This window comes from Oryzias latipes, chromosome 4 (genome assembly GCF_002234675.1).
Source record: "Oryzias latipes chromosome 4, ASM223467v1".
Classification (NCBI taxonomy): Eukaryota; Metazoa; Chordata; class Actinopteri; order Beloniformes; family Adrianichthyidae; genus Oryzias; species Oryzias latipes.
In genome coordinates this window covers 25,951,583-25,970,539 of record NC_019862.2, presented here as the reverse complement: position 1 = coordinate 25,970,539, position 18,957 = coordinate 25,951,583, and the positions used below count along the sequence as shown (strand labels likewise).

The 18,957-nt window shown below is 39.2% G+C and overlaps 1 protein-coding gene across 4 annotated transcripts in view; it reads left to right on the top strand.

The window, feature by feature from the left end:
• nlgn1 (neuroligin 1) overlaps positions 1-18,957 on the top strand; it is a 368,401-nt gene that overhangs the window by 112,080 nt on the left and 237,364 nt on the right. The gene's annotated exons all lie outside the window — the stretch shown is intronic.

Below are 18,957 nucleotides of genomic sequence, written 5' to 3'. Positions count from 1 at the left end.
ATGTTATTGGGTTTTCAGCATGTTTGCTGAGGCAGGTTGGTGTGTGTTTCTTGTGATTCCGTTTCACTTAGGGTTGCATGGTCTGACCTTGGATTAAATTGGCAAAGGTGTCAACTCCTGGAAAGACTGACAACTGTCCTGATTGAAAATGTATTGACAACTGGACCAAAGTGCTGAACGTACAGCTCCAGATTGCTTTTCAAAGGTCTCTGCTGACGTATTTACTCTTTGACTTTATGGTAAAACTCACCTTAATAGTCCAGACCACCAAAATGTCAAAAAGGATTTGGAGTTTCCTCCCTGCTAATGACCACTTCATAAAGGGGTTTAAACCCCTCAGGAAGACTGACGTTCTCTATTCTCAAAAGTTTCTCTTTAGCAATAAAGAAACAGTGAAAAGTGACATTTTTGGTTCCAAATTGACACTTTTTGAACAATGTGTGCAATGACAAAGCAAATGTGTGTGCCAGATCCTGCTGTTTTAATCAAATTACACACATAAAGGACTTTGATAACTCCATGAAAAATGCTTTGAATTACATTTCTATAATCAAATCCCAGCTGGGTCTTTTCTGTGTGGAGGTTGTTTCTTCTCCCTGTGCATTTCTACAATAGTCCAAAAAACCTGCTTCATAGGTTCACAGATGAATCGAAATCCTTTCCAGGAGTCAATGTAAGTGTCACTGTCTGCCCACATTTGATAGCAACCCCTCCAGGGTGTCATTTCAAGACGATGTGATAGGCTCCAGCAATCTCTTTTACCCTACACAGGATGGAGCGAGCGTCGGATAAAGAAGGATGGAAGCTGTGTCGTTTTTGTGTTATGTCAAAGAAACATGTCTGATTGAAAAAAAGAATAACATTTCACAGAAAGTCACAGTAGTAATGAAAATACGGAACCACAGCTGCAGTTCAGAGCGTGAAGATCAGCCTTCCTATTTCACATTTTCACTGAACTACAGCAGGAACATCATTCACTGAGTGCAACATAGGAAAAAAAATATGTAAGATAACCTAAACACATGACACACGGTGGGTCAAATAGGTTTTGGCAACAGCTGAATCCACAAGTTGTTCTATTAAAAAATATGATAGAGGTCTGTTTGTCACGGTGCCTGTCAGTCACCTCCCCCCTCCCTCCTGCTCCTGCTCCTGCTCTGCTGATTGGAACCAGCTGTCCTGCATCACCGATCATCCTGACTCCCTTCATAAGGGTTCTACTCACCAGTATCCAGTGCCAGTTTGTTATACTCACTCCGGTCCGCCTACCATTGGTCACGCTGGTTCCTTCGTCCAGAGCTCCTCTCCACCCTGGTCTCGCCGTCCTCGCTACCCACGCCATACCTCAAGTTGGTTCCGCCGTCCTCGGCGCCCACGCCTTACCTCAAGTTGGTTCCGCCGTCCTCTACGTCCACGTCGCTGGATCCACGGACCGCCGCGCTTCCACGCCGCGCCCTCTGCAAATACTCCACCAGTCCTCGCCGTTCACATCTCCGGTGACGTCAGATCTTCACCCGAAGATTACTCCACTCACGCTCTTTGAAACAATCTGTTTTTCTCTCAAGGAAATAAAACACTTTCAAGCTAGTCCTGGAGAAGAAGAGTTACTTCCGGGTAACAGCTACTGGGTCTGTCGCGTCCACGACGCCATGACACTGTTATGTTCATAATATTTACTCTTCGACTGTGAGAAACAAAATGTAAAAAAAAAAACAATCCAGGAAATCAAATTATATGATCTATAAATAATGTATGGCATATAATAAATAATAATATGGCGACCTGGGGATTAGCCCCGTCCTCAGCCCCTAAGATCCATCCATCCATCCATCCATCCATGTAGAAAATGCTTTATCTGATTTGGCTCATTTGACACAGGGTGGGATTTATTTTGAAAGAAATTTAGATGTGTTGCCGGCAAAACTAAAATAAGTTAAAGTTGTTATTTGTAGAGGACTATGACCATGTTATAATTCAGTTTTTTTATAAATACTTGAAATCTACGTGTTAGAATTGTTATATTTTTACAAACAGGGAGTGGGACTATGCAGTTCCTGCTAGGTTTTGGTTAGTGTTATTGTGAATGTGAAGTACTCAGACACCAGACAGACACAAGGATGCTCTGTCCAGATGTTTGTGGATTTGTTGGTGTAAAGGTCATTGAAAGAGGAATGTTGAGATACAAAGAATTACCAGTTAAATACTGTTGGATGAATGGTGAAATATTCCGTTTTTATAGTGGGATAATTGGACTTCAGATTCAGACTCACCAGCCATCAACCTCACTGCACATCACTGAGTAGTTGTGTGTGTCAGAGAGAGGCAGAGAAAAGAGAGAGAGAGAGTGTGTGTGTGTATGAGATGAGAGAGAGGTGCCTGTGTGTGTGGAAGGGGTATCTGACCTCCAGGGAAGTCGCTGTGTTAACTCTGGCTAAGCTGCATTTGATGTGTGTATTGAGGTTGGACACTTTCCTTGAAGTAAACACAAGTACAATACTTGCTGCTGTGTTGTAGGGAGAGGAGTGTTTTATGGAAAATAATACGCCTTTAATTCCGTGTTTATGTGTGTACGTCTTGGCAGGTCAGTGTGTGGTGTGGCTCCTTGACTCTCTCAGTGAAAAACTTGGTGTCAAACTTGTTCGCCACCCCTGTATTAGTATAATGGTGTAGCAAAGTAGTATAGGACTAGGCAAACTGTAAAGTTTGTAATTTTTTTTTATCATACCGTAATGTTACTTGGTATGTTAATCAGAAGTGCAACAATAACAGCATTTAGCTTGGAAGCCTTATTCTGATAACCAAATTAAACTCCTATCAATGGAATTAAAGCATGTTCAATCATTTTGTTGAAGCTACCTGTAGGGGACATATTATAGAGGAGAAAGGAAGAATTCAGACGAGCAAACATGTGTCTGAAGAAAAACATGAACTTTTCTGAAAAGATTTTAGGGTCTTTTTGCGTCCAAGTCTACGCTTACAAAAAACAACATTATTGTCAACGATTTTGATATATTTTATTTCTAAAAATGTGCTTTTATGTAAGTTGTATTTTCTGTTTAAAGCAGCAGGTGGTTTACTAATGAGCCCCAGGATGAGACGGGTCAAATTTATTTATAGAGCACATCTCAAAACAACAGATGTTGACCAAGTGCTTATTAAAAAAGATGAGGCAAAATCTACAAAAAACAAGAAAAAAAAGGATATGCATAAGAAAAATACTTTTAAAAAAAAGTAAGGCATCTGTATCCTGGACTGAGAAAAATAGTAACAGAGAAAAAAATATATATCTTAGGTTTGTCAACCAAAAACATTTCGTCAACCCTGAGGTCCAGTCTGATTCATTGGATACCTGAGACAATAGGGGTATGCCTTCAGGAGCTTTTACATGTAGAAGTGAGCAGGATTTTCTAAGACTTTATTAAAAAGTGGAATAATTTTGTGAAAAATCTAATCTAAATCTGACATGGTAACAATGGAGGCAGGGATGGGTTGATGTGGTGTCTTTTTGGCAGAGCTTAGAAGTCAGAAAGCAAGGTTTAAAGAAGTTGCAAGGTGGGTAAAAATGGCTGACTATGATTAATTGTCATGTATAGACTTAATTAAAGCATGATAAGAGGCTAGACTAGCTGTCTGCAATGCTCCACACTAACAAACCCGTTCTGACTTTTTTCCTATGGACCACAATCCAGTAAGAGCCTCACAGCTTTACTTAACCCTCTCAAAAACTTAAGACTGGCTTTTGAGTGTGCCCTCTAGTGCGGAAAATACAGTAATTTCATTCATACAGCTGACGGTGTTACATAATTAGTTTCCAGACTAAGGTAAAGTTTTGTTTAAGGCATCAAGGTAAACAAACTAGGCCAGGATCAAAACACCTCAACATCTGTAGCCCTGTTGTTGTTTTCTTTCCTGGTTCCACTTGAAAGAAACTCACTGCAGTTCGTCTAACCAAGAAGAGACTCAACCAGAGCGTTAAAAAAGGTCACTGATTTGAGAAGGTTACTTTTTTCTCAAGCTTTTGAAATTAATATTTGATTCAAGAGCCTCATTTTTTTCCCTTTCTCCCAAAAACAGGAAAACAAGTACTCAGAAAATGCGTATCCAGCTCAGCCCCACATTCTCGTTGAGATGGTTTTGTTCCACACAAATGTTAAGTGTAGGCCAGGTGGGCCAGTTTGGTGAACTGTGATGTGATATGCATATGGTGTGATCCATAAATGTGTCACTCCATAACATATGTTAGATGTAAGTCTCCTAAAGACCCCCCCCCCCAATGAAAATTGTGTTTTGGGTATTTTTAACATATTTTTGTGGCATTTTTTTGCATGACGGAGGACACATATAAAGAAAATGAAGTTTAAAAATGTGTTTCTGAGTATTTGTTTATTCAAATCACTGTGAATCAGGAGCAGATAAAAAAGAAAGCTGTTGGAAAAAGCCTGTAGCAGGGACACAGTTGTGGGTCACACCACCCTACTCTGCTCTATTTCAATGGATCTACTTGCAGACAAAGAGATTTATTAACGTCTTCATTTTCCTTGTCTGAGGTGTCACCTGGCGCCAAACTGTACGGCTGGATAGCTCCCATATCGCTTTCCATTTTAGTTGCACTGGTATTGGTAGGTTGGGGTTTTGAGAAGCTATAAGATAGTGGGAAAGCACGCAAACAAAGGGATGATGGGAAATAGGGGAAGACTTATTCCACATCAACATTCCCACCTTCAACTCGGAGACAAATTTCAGATGAACTACTGCTGCTCTGCAGAAACTATGTCCAAAAAAAAACAAACAAGTTTTTTGGTTATGGCTGAAAACGGCATAATCATGACTAAAAGACCACTGCTTTCAAAATATATCAAAAGATGATCGGACTGGGATTTAAAACGATTAGCCTTAAACGACAAAAACATCCCCCTGAATGTTACAGAAAACGGGCAATGTTGCTGCAGATTTTCTTTTGAAAAGCCAGACCCCCAGAGGTGAAGTGTTGAGGCCTGGAGTGTCCAAAACTACCATGGATTACGTGAGTTCACCCTGGATGTCTGAGTAGAGTAGACTTGAGTAGAGGAATGAGGCTCATACACAACGTGGGAAATAGGAGTGTGTGACCGAGTCTTTGAGTATGTGATTGTGTGAGTGTGCAGAACAGCCACTTCTGACAATCTAATGAATGTGATGATGAGTGTTCCTCTGCTGACTTGTGTTACTGTGGCTCATGTGTGAAGGCATGTTAAGTTGAGACAGCATTGAACAGTTATTGACTAAGGTTTGGATCTTGAGGAGGCCCAGCCTGCAGCAGGGGGCCTCTCTGCTGCTGCAGCTTTCAGCTTCACTTCCTGGCTCTTTGCCCATTATGGAAATATTCCTCAGCCTTAATGGACATTTCATTTAACAATCAGTGATTGATCACTGCTGGTAATGATGTATAAGCAGGAAGATTCAAGGAGGAAGAATATTCTCGGTCAATAATCGGAAAATTTAGAGTGCAGCAGAGAGACGGGCACTGCCAACAGCAACATGTCTCCTTAGGTCTGCACTTGTCCAAATGGCATCTCTTTATTTGCCAGTGGCAATTAGCACCATGGAGTCATGTTGTTGAGTCACATCATCCTCACAGAGCTAATTAGACACACTTGACCTTTTCCACAAGAGGATCATTTTAGTGATGAGGGCTTCACCCAAAGATGCGGCTGGGATGTAAAATCTTGGGACACACGGGGACATTTTTACTCCCTGTGACAACTCTCAGTCTTTTCTGTTCTCTTTTCGAGAGCAGCCAGTCAAATCAAAACTAGAAACTAAGAATGTAGTCTGCTTCCATCAGAGGCCCACTCACTGGTATATGTCCTTGCTCATTTATTAGATGGTGTTCAACCTTTGTTGACACTTTATATTCATATATAAAAACTGTGGGGTACAAATGTGATGATAAAGAAAAGTAGACTTTTGGTGAAGAAACCCTCAGAGGTCATTATGTTTTTACTTGTGTCAAATGTATGATGCTGTGTTCACACCGGGGTAAGATAGGCCATTCAAAGATTTATGTAAAAGCACAAACGTGTTTTGGGCTTCTGCGTTCAAAACTCTCACATTCACGCATCGCTCCGCATGTTTTTAAGTCCGTTTTCCGGCACTATGTACAAAACACGCTGCCATTGAACATACAACCAGTTGAACTTTGACCAATCATGGACTAAACATTGGTAGTGATGTATGAGTAGAGTCCTTTTCCAAACATGTAAGTGCCAATCATTTTTAATTTATTCATGGAGGAGAAACTAATATTTGTGCTTTGTGCCTGGCCCGAATTACTGCATATGACACCAATTCTTTGATATATCAAAATAGAACTTTGAAAGAAAAAATCCTGGAGTAAGATTTGCATAGCTTCCCACTGTAGGTAAATGCACTAGTTTCAGTTAGCGACAGTCCAGTGTGAACATAGTATGAACAGGGTTTAGGCCTTTCTTCTCTTTTGGTTTGTTAATCATCTTTGATGCAACCACACTTCTATACCACATATGACATTTATGTAATCTTGTGGCTAACTTAAGATTCTAAAAAAAGGTTAGAAATATTGCAGCAACATTATTGTTATCATCCAAAGCTTAATGACGGGACAGCCTGACTCTGACCTCATAATGCCATGCCCCTTGTTCTTGTTGGTAAAAAAAAATCTTTATCATCATTACTTTAGACACCATGTATTTATTTAAACAAAAAAAAAAAAAATACCAGGAAGCCACTGTGTTTTGCTATTATTATTATTATTATTATTATTATTATTATTATTATTATTATTATTATTATTACTATTATTATTATTATTATTATTATTATTATTGTTATTATTATTATTTATTATAAGCACTCAAAAACAGAGTTGAGTCATTAATGCAGTCTAAATTAGAGTTTTTTTTTATCTAAAGTTAATGTTCATGACAGAAAACCTTAGTTATTAGTTAGACAGAATGACTTGTTTGTAGTCAATAGGATTCAGAACAGTAGTCAGGTTTTTCTTGATGCATTAACTTTGCATCATAAGTTTGACTATAATCATGATGTATTCTCTGAAAACAATACATTTTGTCTCAGCAAAACATTTTATGTCAAGTTAATCGTTGAGATGGTTGTAGTATAGAGGTGAAGTGGATGACCTCTTATCCCAGAATTGCGAGTTGGGCTCCTGCTCCTGCCCGTGTGTCAAAGTGTCCTTGGGCAAGGCAACCCCACAATGCTCCTGGTGGCCTGGCTGGAGTCACTGCATGGCCCAGTAAATGAGGGTGGATGGGACTGTGATTTGTGAAGGGCTTTGAGCCTAAAGCAGGTAGAAGAGGGCTATAGGGTTTACCATTGTGACTTATATAAAGTGCTAAACCTTAATTTGAGTAGAAGCTGGACAAACGCACTTAGTAAAAAAGTGCTTGGAACATCGTCTTTTTTGGAACCACCAGAAAAAGTGATATAAACTTCATCAAAAATCATAGACATCCAGCAGCAGGCAGGACAAACTGACATTCAGGAATGTTTTTATTGGTTTATGTATTAAAATGTACGGCGAACTGAAAAAATCAATTCTATATTGGGCAGCATGGATGAATTGCATGGTTAAAAGCAAAACACAATGAAAATAACTGAGCCTATAGCTGCAAGTTTAAATAATTTCCTGAACATAATGGAAGTTGTCGTGCAGAACAGCAGTTAGTGTCAGTTCCTGAAGACTGAAGCCAAAGCTCCCCTCAGCAACTGGAAGATTAAAGTAAAACCAAGCGTTATTAATACAGCCGTTCTCTGCTTAAAGGAAATACACTGAGTCTTGAGTCAGCTTTTGTCTTATTTGCTAATTTTTGACAGTGTATAAACACTGAATCAAAATGACTTCATAATGTTTGCAGTGGATAAAGCTGGGTAAAAAGCTCATTTGATTTGACAGATAAGCTTGTCTGAGTTCCTCATAGTCTGCTGATTTAGTTGCATTTCTGTTCCTAATCATCTTCAGGCTTTGTAGTGAAGGATGTGAGACAGAGAGAGTACCCAGCGAGAGGCAGTTCTCTGAAAATAAAAGCCTTGTTTGTGGGACAGTTCAGAGCAGAATGGGCTAAACTGGTTCAAAATGACATAAAATAACCAGTTGTTACAACCAAGGTAACAACTGTGCAGTCCATCAAACCTCCAGTGGCAGCTGAAAGCAGACAACAGCAAAACAAGGTTGCAACTTCCATAGACCGGTCTCATGGCTGCTGCAGCATTAAGGAGGAAGGACCCCAAATCCAAGAAAACAACATGAAAGTGGACAACTAGGGCGCCCATTATCAACAAGACACAATATCTAAAAAAACAAAAAAACTATTTTTTCCCTGTACTCATGGTTAGTTAAGATAAGAAATGATATTTCATTGAGGTGTTCCAGGCTCCTTTTTATTGTTGAGATACCTGGGCCCCAGTGTAGTTAAACGGGCGTACATAATGAAGTGGCTGCTTGGTGACCGATCGTGGTCTTAGCTTGAGTCTGTCATGTTTCAGTAATCTGCAGACTTCAGTAGTTTTGTAAATAATTGAACAGCTCCACCTGACTGTTCGCCTCTTCTGTGGCTAATGAGCTCCGTGGCTCCAGTCTTCTCATTGATGTCTGTGCCTTCTGAGATCCTCAGCACAGGCAGCCCAGAAGAGATTTGTCAATCTTACAAACACACACACACAAACACACAACTGCAGAGGGTTTTAATTTTTGTAAACTCCTATATGACTTGTAGCCCTTAAACATGTCTTCGCTTGAGGTTTTTTGATAGTTTTCATTAAAGAAAAGGCCCGTTGGTCTCCTTAAAGGGGCATGTCTCACTGTGAAAAGAAAAACATTCATATGGGAACTCTACACATGTTGCTCAGCTGTATGATAGTGTTGTAAGTTAACATGTTTGCCTCACAAGTAGAAAGTTCTGGTGTAAATCCAAGCTGGGTCCTTTCTAGGTGGAGTTTCTCTTGGCACCTTTCAGAGTCCAAAAATATGCTGCACAGGTTCAAGTCATCATTGCAAATAATAAGTGGTTCTCAATTGACTTGCGTGATTAAGTAAATAAACACCTTTAACAGGTGAAGTGATTCCAAATTCTGAACATTTCAACTATAGCAGACAAGTTTCCTCCAGCTTCTAATACATTTATTGTAAAAATGCCCAGAGCAAGATGGCAAGCAGTTTTTTCCAACAGCTACTGAACAAATGTTGCCGTTTTCCAACTACTTGCAACACTGTTATTGAACATTACTGACGAAAGAAAAACCTTTATGGACAAAGTCATTTATTGCATTAAAAAGAGCACCTAGTTTCAGCCAAACAGGCAGGGCACATGATGGACGCAAGTCATGTATGGTAAACATCAAAACAAGTCTATTTAAACACAAATGTGCATTATAAACCTACGCACTAAAAACTCCAGAGGTAAAAATAACCCAAGTTTGGTTGTTTTTAACCCAACTCTGAGGTTAGAAATGGGACTAAAGCCAAATCTGAATTTCTTCCCTACCCTGACAGCTTCTCCCTATTCATGTTTCCCTCCAAATGGAGAGATATGGAAAAGAAGGTGTCTTCAGATCCGGGTCTTACTACCACTCGATGACGTTATCAATAGTCACTGGTGAGCTAAATACAAGGGGCGTAACGATCCAATTTAAACAACGATTTCATTCAATTCAAAGTTTGTGGTTGCTGATTTGATTCGCTTTTCGTTTTGGTTCCTCTCAAATGATCTGATTCGATCTGATCCACCAACCTAAAATGGATCCAGATCATCTTTTGCCACAAATTCAACCAATGTGACTCAGATATAAATACCTGATACTGAACAGTGCAGGTGAGGTTCCTTAGATTTCCTGCAAGATTATCAAGTGTAAATAAAATGTGAGTAAACAAACAAGTAAACGAGAATTAATGTCTAAACCATTTACATTTTATTTTGATAAAGTTCAGCCGGCTGTTGTTTTTATACATCCAAATAATCTAAAGGGAACATTCTTAGAACATTTTAGCACAAGGAATGGTCACATGTCTTTGCTAAATTCAAAGTGTTTCCACACATTGGACTAGAATGATGGACTGATCATTTTATGCTGCTGACACGTTTTGTCCGCTGTGAGGGACTTGGTCGTTTTTAAGTTATAGTAAAAAAACTTTACCGTGTCTCAATCCAAATGGTATTTTACAGTTTTGGTTCATGATCAGTTTATCTAATTTTGAAACAACTTTTTAACAGTGAAGGTCGATTTGATTCCATTATGCCTCTGACAGATCAAGTTGGCTCGATCCTAAGAATATAAATTTATTCATTATTAATTGTTACATCCCTAGAAAATACATAACATTGGTTAACTTACATTTAAGTGTAAACTTCTGTGCTTCAGAGCACACCTATGTGAAGAAACACGTTTTTCATCACCCTGGCGGACGGATAGCCAGCCCTAAGTTGCTACGGCTCCTTGAAAAGCACTTTCATACACCACTATCTTCAAAGATCTTCAAATGCAGTAGGGAGGAGCCAGAGTGGTAGAAAAGCAGTTCTGAATAAGACTAACTTGACCTATGACTAACTGCATTATTTAAAATAAAAATAAAAACTCAGAGAAAAAAGCAGAAACTGGGTTAAAATGAAACCACTATAATAAAACAAAAATGTATTGCTCCAAAAAGTAACCCAAACATATATTTCAACATGAATAACCCCAAGAATTGGGTTGAACAAAACAACCCCAAGTGCTTTAAGAGTGTAACGATTTGGTCAAACTGTAAAGTCAAAACAATTCAAAGTTACAGAGTCAATCAGACAATCTCAACCCACGATCCACAAGCTAAGCTATACATTCTCAATGTTTGATTCCTATCTCTGTGTGCAGCTTGGCACACTGTCCTTCATTTAGTACCATCATCTGGTCTGCAGCTAGTCTGTGAATTCTGTGGTGGGCAGCTTTAACCAGCAGGAATACCACTTTGTCTGGCTTCAGAAGTCTGCAGTCATTTTTCTCACCATAGTTCATCTGTGCTTAGTCCCACCCATTTTCATCCTTCTTTTACAATAGAAATTCTTGATTTATTCACTTTCCAACAATGTATACTAAAGCGTTTGATATTAAAGTACTTTAGAGTACTGCTTGCTAAGCAGCAAAATTTGTAAAGACTGTAATTTCTGTGAACTCATATAAACTTAATAGAAACCACTAGCCAGCCATAGATCGTACACACTAAAGTTTACATAACCCTGCTTTTAATTGTACATTTAATTACGGCTTTAGTTACTATTGCAAACAAACGAACAAAGAAAACCTTCCAAGTGGATGACTAACTGTTTGAATGTGGCTGCAGGGTGTATGGATCAGCAACCACACTGTGGTCTGTGCTGAGAATTTTGCTGCTGCAAAAGCTTTGCTGTCCTTTCAATAAAAGCAGCATCCTGCAACTCTTAAGCTAATCTTTGCCACAGATCGATTAACAGAAATGCTTCTGATCAATAGAAGGGGCTAAAAAGGCCAGAAGATTGTTCTGTCCAAAATGTAAAACACAACTATGAAATTCAGTGTCCTCGCCACAAGGTCTCTGCAAGAATAAGGTCAAAGCGTACAAGTTGGTTACATGACCATTTTTGACAAGCAGGCATTTGCAGTTGCTGATGCAGTCAGGATATCAAAAAATCTATTGTTGAGTAGCAAATTCCAGCTTGTGACCACAAACATATATATATATATATATATATATATATATATATATATATATATATATATATATATATATTTATCTGCAGAGTTGCTTTACCCCGAACAGGAGAAGGAAGCTAAGACATTTTACTGAACACCTCAAATCAAGCAGAGAAGTAACTCTCAAATCTACAGTTCCCCTATAAATTGGGTGGCAGCCAGCTGTCGCCCCCCGAGCGCGGCTAGTCTGCAGCTCACCGCTCCCCCTAGGGGATGGGTTAAAGTGCAGAGAACAATTTCCCCATTGTGGGATAAATAAAAGTACATTTTAAAAAAGCTATTTAAAAATTCTTCAAATTAAAAGCAATCCTCCTTAAAAGGTTTATATTATGCTTTTCTTAGGCCTTTCATAGTAAGCTATTTCCATATTTATTCAATTCAATTCAATTCAATTTTATTTGTATGGCCCAAATTCGCAACAACAGTCGTCTCAATGGGCTTCGTATCGGTATTATTATGATAATATGTTACCTTTGGGGCACTGAAGAACAATATTTTATGAAGTATTAGTAATTTTTGTAGTTTATTTTCCTATCCAGAAGTCAGATGACTCGATCTCTGAGGTGCACCGCCTTTCACTCTGTGTGGGTGCTGCCCATTTCATGATGTCAGCCTAGAATCGGCCTCGGCAGCGTGTCTGCGTTTCATCCAGGAAAACAAACAACATCCAAACTTTTGCAAAGATGGATATGCATATTGTGGTTATAGAATTAAAGCTTTATGCCAGACATCGCTAGCTCCATGGAGAAAGTGGGTGTGTGTCAGCCTGTGGTCGGTGCTGGCATACCAGTTTCTTCATGGAAGGGGCTGTTCCTCACTTTGTGACGTCAGAATGTGACGACCCACTCATGTATTGGGAGAAATACACTTAAACGCTCGAAAAAGCTCATGATGTGGGCCCTTATAATGAGCAAAAGTCATCTGCCAGTGGGACAAGATAAATCTTCTTACCAGTTTTTCCTATTAAAAAAACAATCTTATCAAATTGAAATTTTTTTGAGAAGATTATTTTTTTTGCAAGATAGAAAATAAGACTTGCAGTGAAGCCTTTAACAATGTTTTACAAATGGACAGTAAATGTAAATATTGAAATAATGAGAAATACTGTGAGGGTCTTTGTGTTTAAAAAAACTGAAATAATTGCATTTTGTATCTCTTGAAGCAGATCTATTAAATGTTTCAGTGTTTCCTCAGACCCTCGGGTTTTAGGAAGCGTTTTTATGAGGCCTTCAGTCTGAACAGGTTGTATTGAGCATTTTACACTGCCTCTAAATAATTAAATGTTTTGAGTTCATTGCATTATCCTGTTCCTGCCGAAGAACCACAAATATAGTTGCCATTATACTCAGATCAAAGCTGGGACAGAATGTCTGCTTCGGTCTTCATGTTCCAGTTCCCCCCTCCTCCTCTTGTGCAGAAAAAAAAAACACTAGTGGATGTGTGTGCTTTTCAACAGCAAGATTTAATGCTGCAAAAAGAAAAAAGGACTTAAATGTGACTATCAGTCAGAAGCCTTAAAGTTGTAATCTGCTTTAAAGGCATTTCTTTTGTATCCTAAAATGAGAACATGGTGGTCTGCTCCCTGTCTGTCTCTTTATCCATCTGCTTCTAGTGGAGACAGGAAGGAGACGGTTGTGGCAGCAGAAAACGAGCGGGGGATTCATTAACATTCAGCTGCATGTGGATTTGTTTTTACACTAATTAGTTTTGTCACCACAGACCCCTGGGTTTCCTTTTAGGATCTCTTTTACGTCATGTAACGCAGCGGGGACAGCACGATTCGGATGAAGTTGCTTTTACACTCAAACATGGTGCCTGATTCTCGTGGTGCTGATGCATGTGGTGGATCCAGATAGTCTTACTTTCGACCTTCTACCTTCAATCCACCTTCAGCAGGGGGCTTTCAAGTGACCACTTTCAATGAAGAGTCAAAGAAAAAAAAAAGCCTTCAAATGATAGTTTGATGACAGTTACTGGCCATCAATGTAGCTGCTCATGCTCGGAAAATATGTAGCATCGGTTTTATAACTTTAAAAAGTCATGCAAAATAAAAACAAACAAACACTACTTAAATTTAAGTGTAAACTCCTGTGCTTCAGAGCAAAGTAAAGAAATGCAGATCACCCTACCGGCGGAGGGACAAACCGTTTTAAGACACTATGGCTCCTCCTGCTACCGCTTCAAATGACCCTACAACTGGAGCAATAGGGAGGAACCAGAGAGGTAGGGAAGCAATTCGGATCCGGCCCAGAAAGATTTGCAAAACTTGGATTGCAACATTTCGCACCAAGTCTCTTTCAACTGTAGGTGACAGACATGCGCTAACAGTAAAAAGAGATGCCCCTCCTTTCTTGTCCAGTTTGAACCCCATGAACTAAACGGGCGTTCCTGAACCCGCGGCACATGCCCGGTGTGAACGAAGCATTATTCTGTGGAAATGGAAGTTTGTGTATCAAACAGCTCTGATGGAGTGTCCTCCCCGTTTTATGAAGTGTTAGTGAAAATCAGCCACGGTCTTAGTAAAGTGCACACTAGTTCCATATGTTTTTGTGGCCGCCCGTCTAATGTGCCAGAATTGGAGCAGACAAAATTGCAGAGGTCAGCAGCTGAAAGCATGAGTCAGTGCTCGTCTTTGCACTGCCATTTCTCACTGCGACAGGATTTAAGAGCGCTCTTCATTTACTTTGATGGTAATTTTTGAGACTCTCACCTCAGACATAAATACAACTGAAACTTGTGGACATGAATCTGAGTTCTATTACGATGTAATGACTGAACAGGAAATAGGATTTGTCCTTATTATTCTAATGCAGGTGAAGATAGACAGTTTCAAACATTGTTGTAAACATCTTTTTAATACAAGAATGACTTCCTCTTGAGCCATTTCTACTGCAGTGAAACCGAAACACCACTTCTGCTGAATCTTGCCTTAAAGCCACAAGTCAAAACCCATATTTCTTTCTTGTGTAAGTAGGGTCACACTCTTGGGTTTAAAACCTCTGCAGCTGCTGTCATGCCGTATTTTACAGTGCAGTGTGTGAACACAGAGCAGAGCTGACGTGTCTTTCTGCATGAAGAGAGAAAGCTTGGTCCAAAAACAGCTTGACTCCCTGATAAATGGACTGGCCACCGGCCCATTAGCTGACATTGTTGGTCAAAATGAGTCAGTTAACAAAAAGAAAAAAAAGGAAAAGAAGAAAAAAACAGTTATCTCTTTGGATTAGAGATGTAGTCCCCTGACACAACACTGCCCACTGATCCACAGCAGTCAGGGTTCAATCGTAGTAATGTCTGACTGTCATGTCTCATGAGTGGTGGCAGCAGCCTACTTTTTATAATCTTCAAATTTGCTTCTATTTTTTCTCAAGATCAAGACATATTTCAACACAATGCAACACGCCGACACACAGAGACATCATGCTTGAACCTACACGCCTTCTCTAGGCCGTGTCACACAGCCACTACGTACATTTTGCATTTCCACACATAAAATGTTGGTCTTTCGTGAAAAATGCCGAATATTCCTAATTCATAAGTGTTTCTTGCATTTGTCAATGTGCGTAGATGTCCATCGAGGGCTTCGACCGACAGGTCTTTATGTGAATTTGGTTTTGAGCAGTTAAAAATTTCAGGTCATTTGAAAATTATCCAGTTTATACCTATTTTCATATACATATTACGTAAATATTATGCAATTGTGGGAGATTTTTACGAAATGCAAATGTGTGGCTTTCCACAACCATTCCACTAATGACGTATGTCTGACATAATTTTTTACACACGTACCACCGATGTATAACTTTTATATTGCATATGCGGCACACATATCGCATTAAAATCATGTAAATTACGCTGAGGTCACTAATGAATTGCACACAAACAGCTCAATAATCATGCACGGTTCATGTGTTGATTAAGTGATCTTTATTCATACTTCTTCTGTAGTTTTAACGTGGTTCATTCATGATACATCTGTGAAAGTTTCATGTGCAAAATGTATGTAGTGGCTGTGTGACATGGCCTTCTAATCATAGTACAGAAGGCCGTACTGTATGGAATGTCGTACGATCTGATATCCACTGAGGTTAGAAAGCTACTGTACGATTTTTGAGACTTTAGGGTTGTGGTCAGCAGCACACACTCCTCTGGGGCTGTACTCTCTTCAATCTTATTTGTGCTGAAACACCTGACACACTCTGATGACACTGCAGCTGTTGGTTGATCAGTGATCAAATCAAATCAAATCAAACTTTATTTATAAAATAGCGCTTCTCATGCACTTTGTGCAGCTCGAAGCTGCGAAGTGATGGACTGGAGGCTGAGGGCAAACCACTGGACATGACTTTTACAGCGGGGCAAACCCTCTCTAACAGCAACCTCCCAGTCTATTACTTGTTGGCCTGCAGTGAAAACCGTTGCGTTATGGATTCTATTTGTTCTCAGAGGAACATGTATAGACATATTCGCTGGATGGATAATCACCAACATCACCCACAGGAAAAAGTGGAGCAGGCACGTTTACTGAAGATTGTTACCCCCAAATGAACAATGTGCCAAAAAAGGTTAATTAAGCAGAGCAAAGTAACGTGAAAGCATTTCTTAATCCACCCTTGACTCTACCTGCCCACAAATCAACTCCTCTCCCAAAAAACACAACAATTTAAGTTGTAATAATACAACTAATAATAATAAGCTTTGACACACACTGTACCTATTTTTATATTTTTTATCCAACTAGCCTTTTTAAAATAGGGTTTGCATGGAAGTTAAAAAGTTCTAACTTAAAAAAATAAAAAAATAAAGCAAGCTCTGCATTTTGCCCCCAGTGGTCATCTGTGGAAATGCAGCTTAATACTGACCCATCAAACTCTACATGCAAATGTATTGTCATGTTTAAAAGAATGATAAGTGAGGTGGGAGTGGCGCTAAATAAATTTGAAAAAAAAGTAAGATTGTACACTGCTATGCCACAATCACACAACCCTCAGCAATGCACACTCAACCGACCACTTCCAATGAAAAGTCTATGTAAACACGTGTAGGTGCACATTTTGGGCATCCCCGTTCAAAACACGCGACACTATGCAAATTTCTACGGCCGTTTTCAGGCTTTATGTACAAAACGCATGTTCTCTGAACCCGTGTTGAAAGTGACACCAAGTTGAACTTTGAGCAATCAGAGACTTAGATTTGATTGTGACGCATGGATGGCATCCCTTTGAATTCAAGGAACTGTTGATCAATTGATCATAGAGAGCAAATGACCAGTAATGACTGTGGTTTTTGCCAGGCTGGAATTATATAACTGTCTTTCATATATCAAATAGAGCTATGAAAGAAAAATCCTGGAAAAAGATTTGTGAGATTTCGCTTCAACATTTCACACCAAGCCTCTTCCGACTTGAGGTAGCGAACATATGCTAGTATTTGATAGCAATAGTCCGATGTGAACACCTTATGCTGTGCATGTGATCAAGATGCTTGGTGTGAACATAGCATGAAGGAGGGGAAATATTAGTAAAACCACCCACCAAAACAGGGACTGATGCCTTTTTTTCTGAAAATTGAATTTTGTTTGTAATGAGACATGAGTTATTTCTGCAGTAACTTTAGTTATGTAAACCACTCACCCCGCCAGTTCTCAGAGATTCTACCATATCATGACTAGAAACACTGCATTGAATTTGGTTTGTAAGGGAAGCACCACTGACGCTTTTGCTGTAAAACTCCTAGGATTCTGCTGCTCCTTTGTGCTAGAATGGAGTTTTTAAAGCTGCAAACTTTTAACCCTTTGCGGCTTAGCGGCTGAAATTTGTATCAAAGCACTTAGGCTCCAAATTTACTTTGATCTAGCATCCAATTGAACGCACAAACATAAGTAATTTGTTTATTTTTATTTTTATCAACAAGTCGATGAAATTTGTTGGACTTCACATTGTTTCTGATGTTCCATTTATTACAATTATCTTGTTTTGACTGGCGACTGCTGTCTTGTCTCTTGTTAAGATGCTGCACACTGAAGTTCATTTGTAAAAAAAAAGAACATTTCTTTGAATCAAGTGTAAAAATGCTCTTGATTGTACCTCCAGTTGATCTGCAGCTCAAATGCTTAACTGTGGCATGAGTGTGTGCTCTCTACTGCATTGACTTGTGTCATGCCAGATCTTTGGTGTTTCCTTCTAAACTACAACTGGACTTGCTTTTATTTTAGAGGAACTATCATTTATATGTTTGGTAGTTGGATGATTATTAAAGATTTTCAAATGAACGAGACATAAAGGTGAACCACTTTTTGCTTCTTTGCAAACTAGTCACACAATTTGTCAATGTCCCGGATTTCTGGTGCTGGCCTAAGATGAAAGTACGAAAGACCATTAATTACTGGCTAAACCTGAGACAGTGTCAGGGACAGGAAGCAGAGCTGGAAGAAGCAGAGATGAAGATGAGGTTCTCTTTGGGAGCGATGAGGATGTATAGAATCAAGAATGAATCCATCAGAGGATCAGATCAATTTTTGGAGATAAATGCCGGGTAGCAGATTGAGATCATTTGGACACATTCAGAGTAGGAACAGTGATGATGTTGGTAAAAGGAAGCTGAGGTTGAAAAAAAATAAGAAAGAGATCAAGAGGAGGATCAAAGAGGAGGGTAAAGGACATAGTGAACGGGGGCATGTGAGGATGGTTGGTGCAAGTGAAGAGGAACATGTTTGCTGAGGAGTTTTGCTGTTGTGACCCCCAAAACTGAGCAGCCAAAAGGCAAAAGAGAGTTGTTTTTAGAAACTCTCTTTTTTTGGGTTTTTTGTTAATAAAATAACATGAGATGCATCTAAAATATCAGATTTTGTTTACTTCTGGCTTCTTTGCAAAATGATTTCTAACAATAAATATAAATTACAAGTCACAGTTATGTTTGTTTCAATTTTCTTTTTTCTCAAAACCCTACCAATGTGTTGTTGATTTTTGAGTTGATTTTTAGAAATGCTATTTTCTTTTGCTTTTCTATTTTTTTTAGTCCTCAAGCTCAAACAACAAATGTTTTCAATGCCAGCAGCCACAGAAGGCAGCAGCTTGGAGGGGAAGAGTGCAGGGGGCATGGATACTGGAGGGGAAGGAGCTTTCATGCACAAAAACCTTTAAAAATCAGGGCAAAACAGTAATTTTTGCTCTTCTTGTACAGGTAAAGAAAAGTATTTGCAATTTGCAAACTGTATGTGTC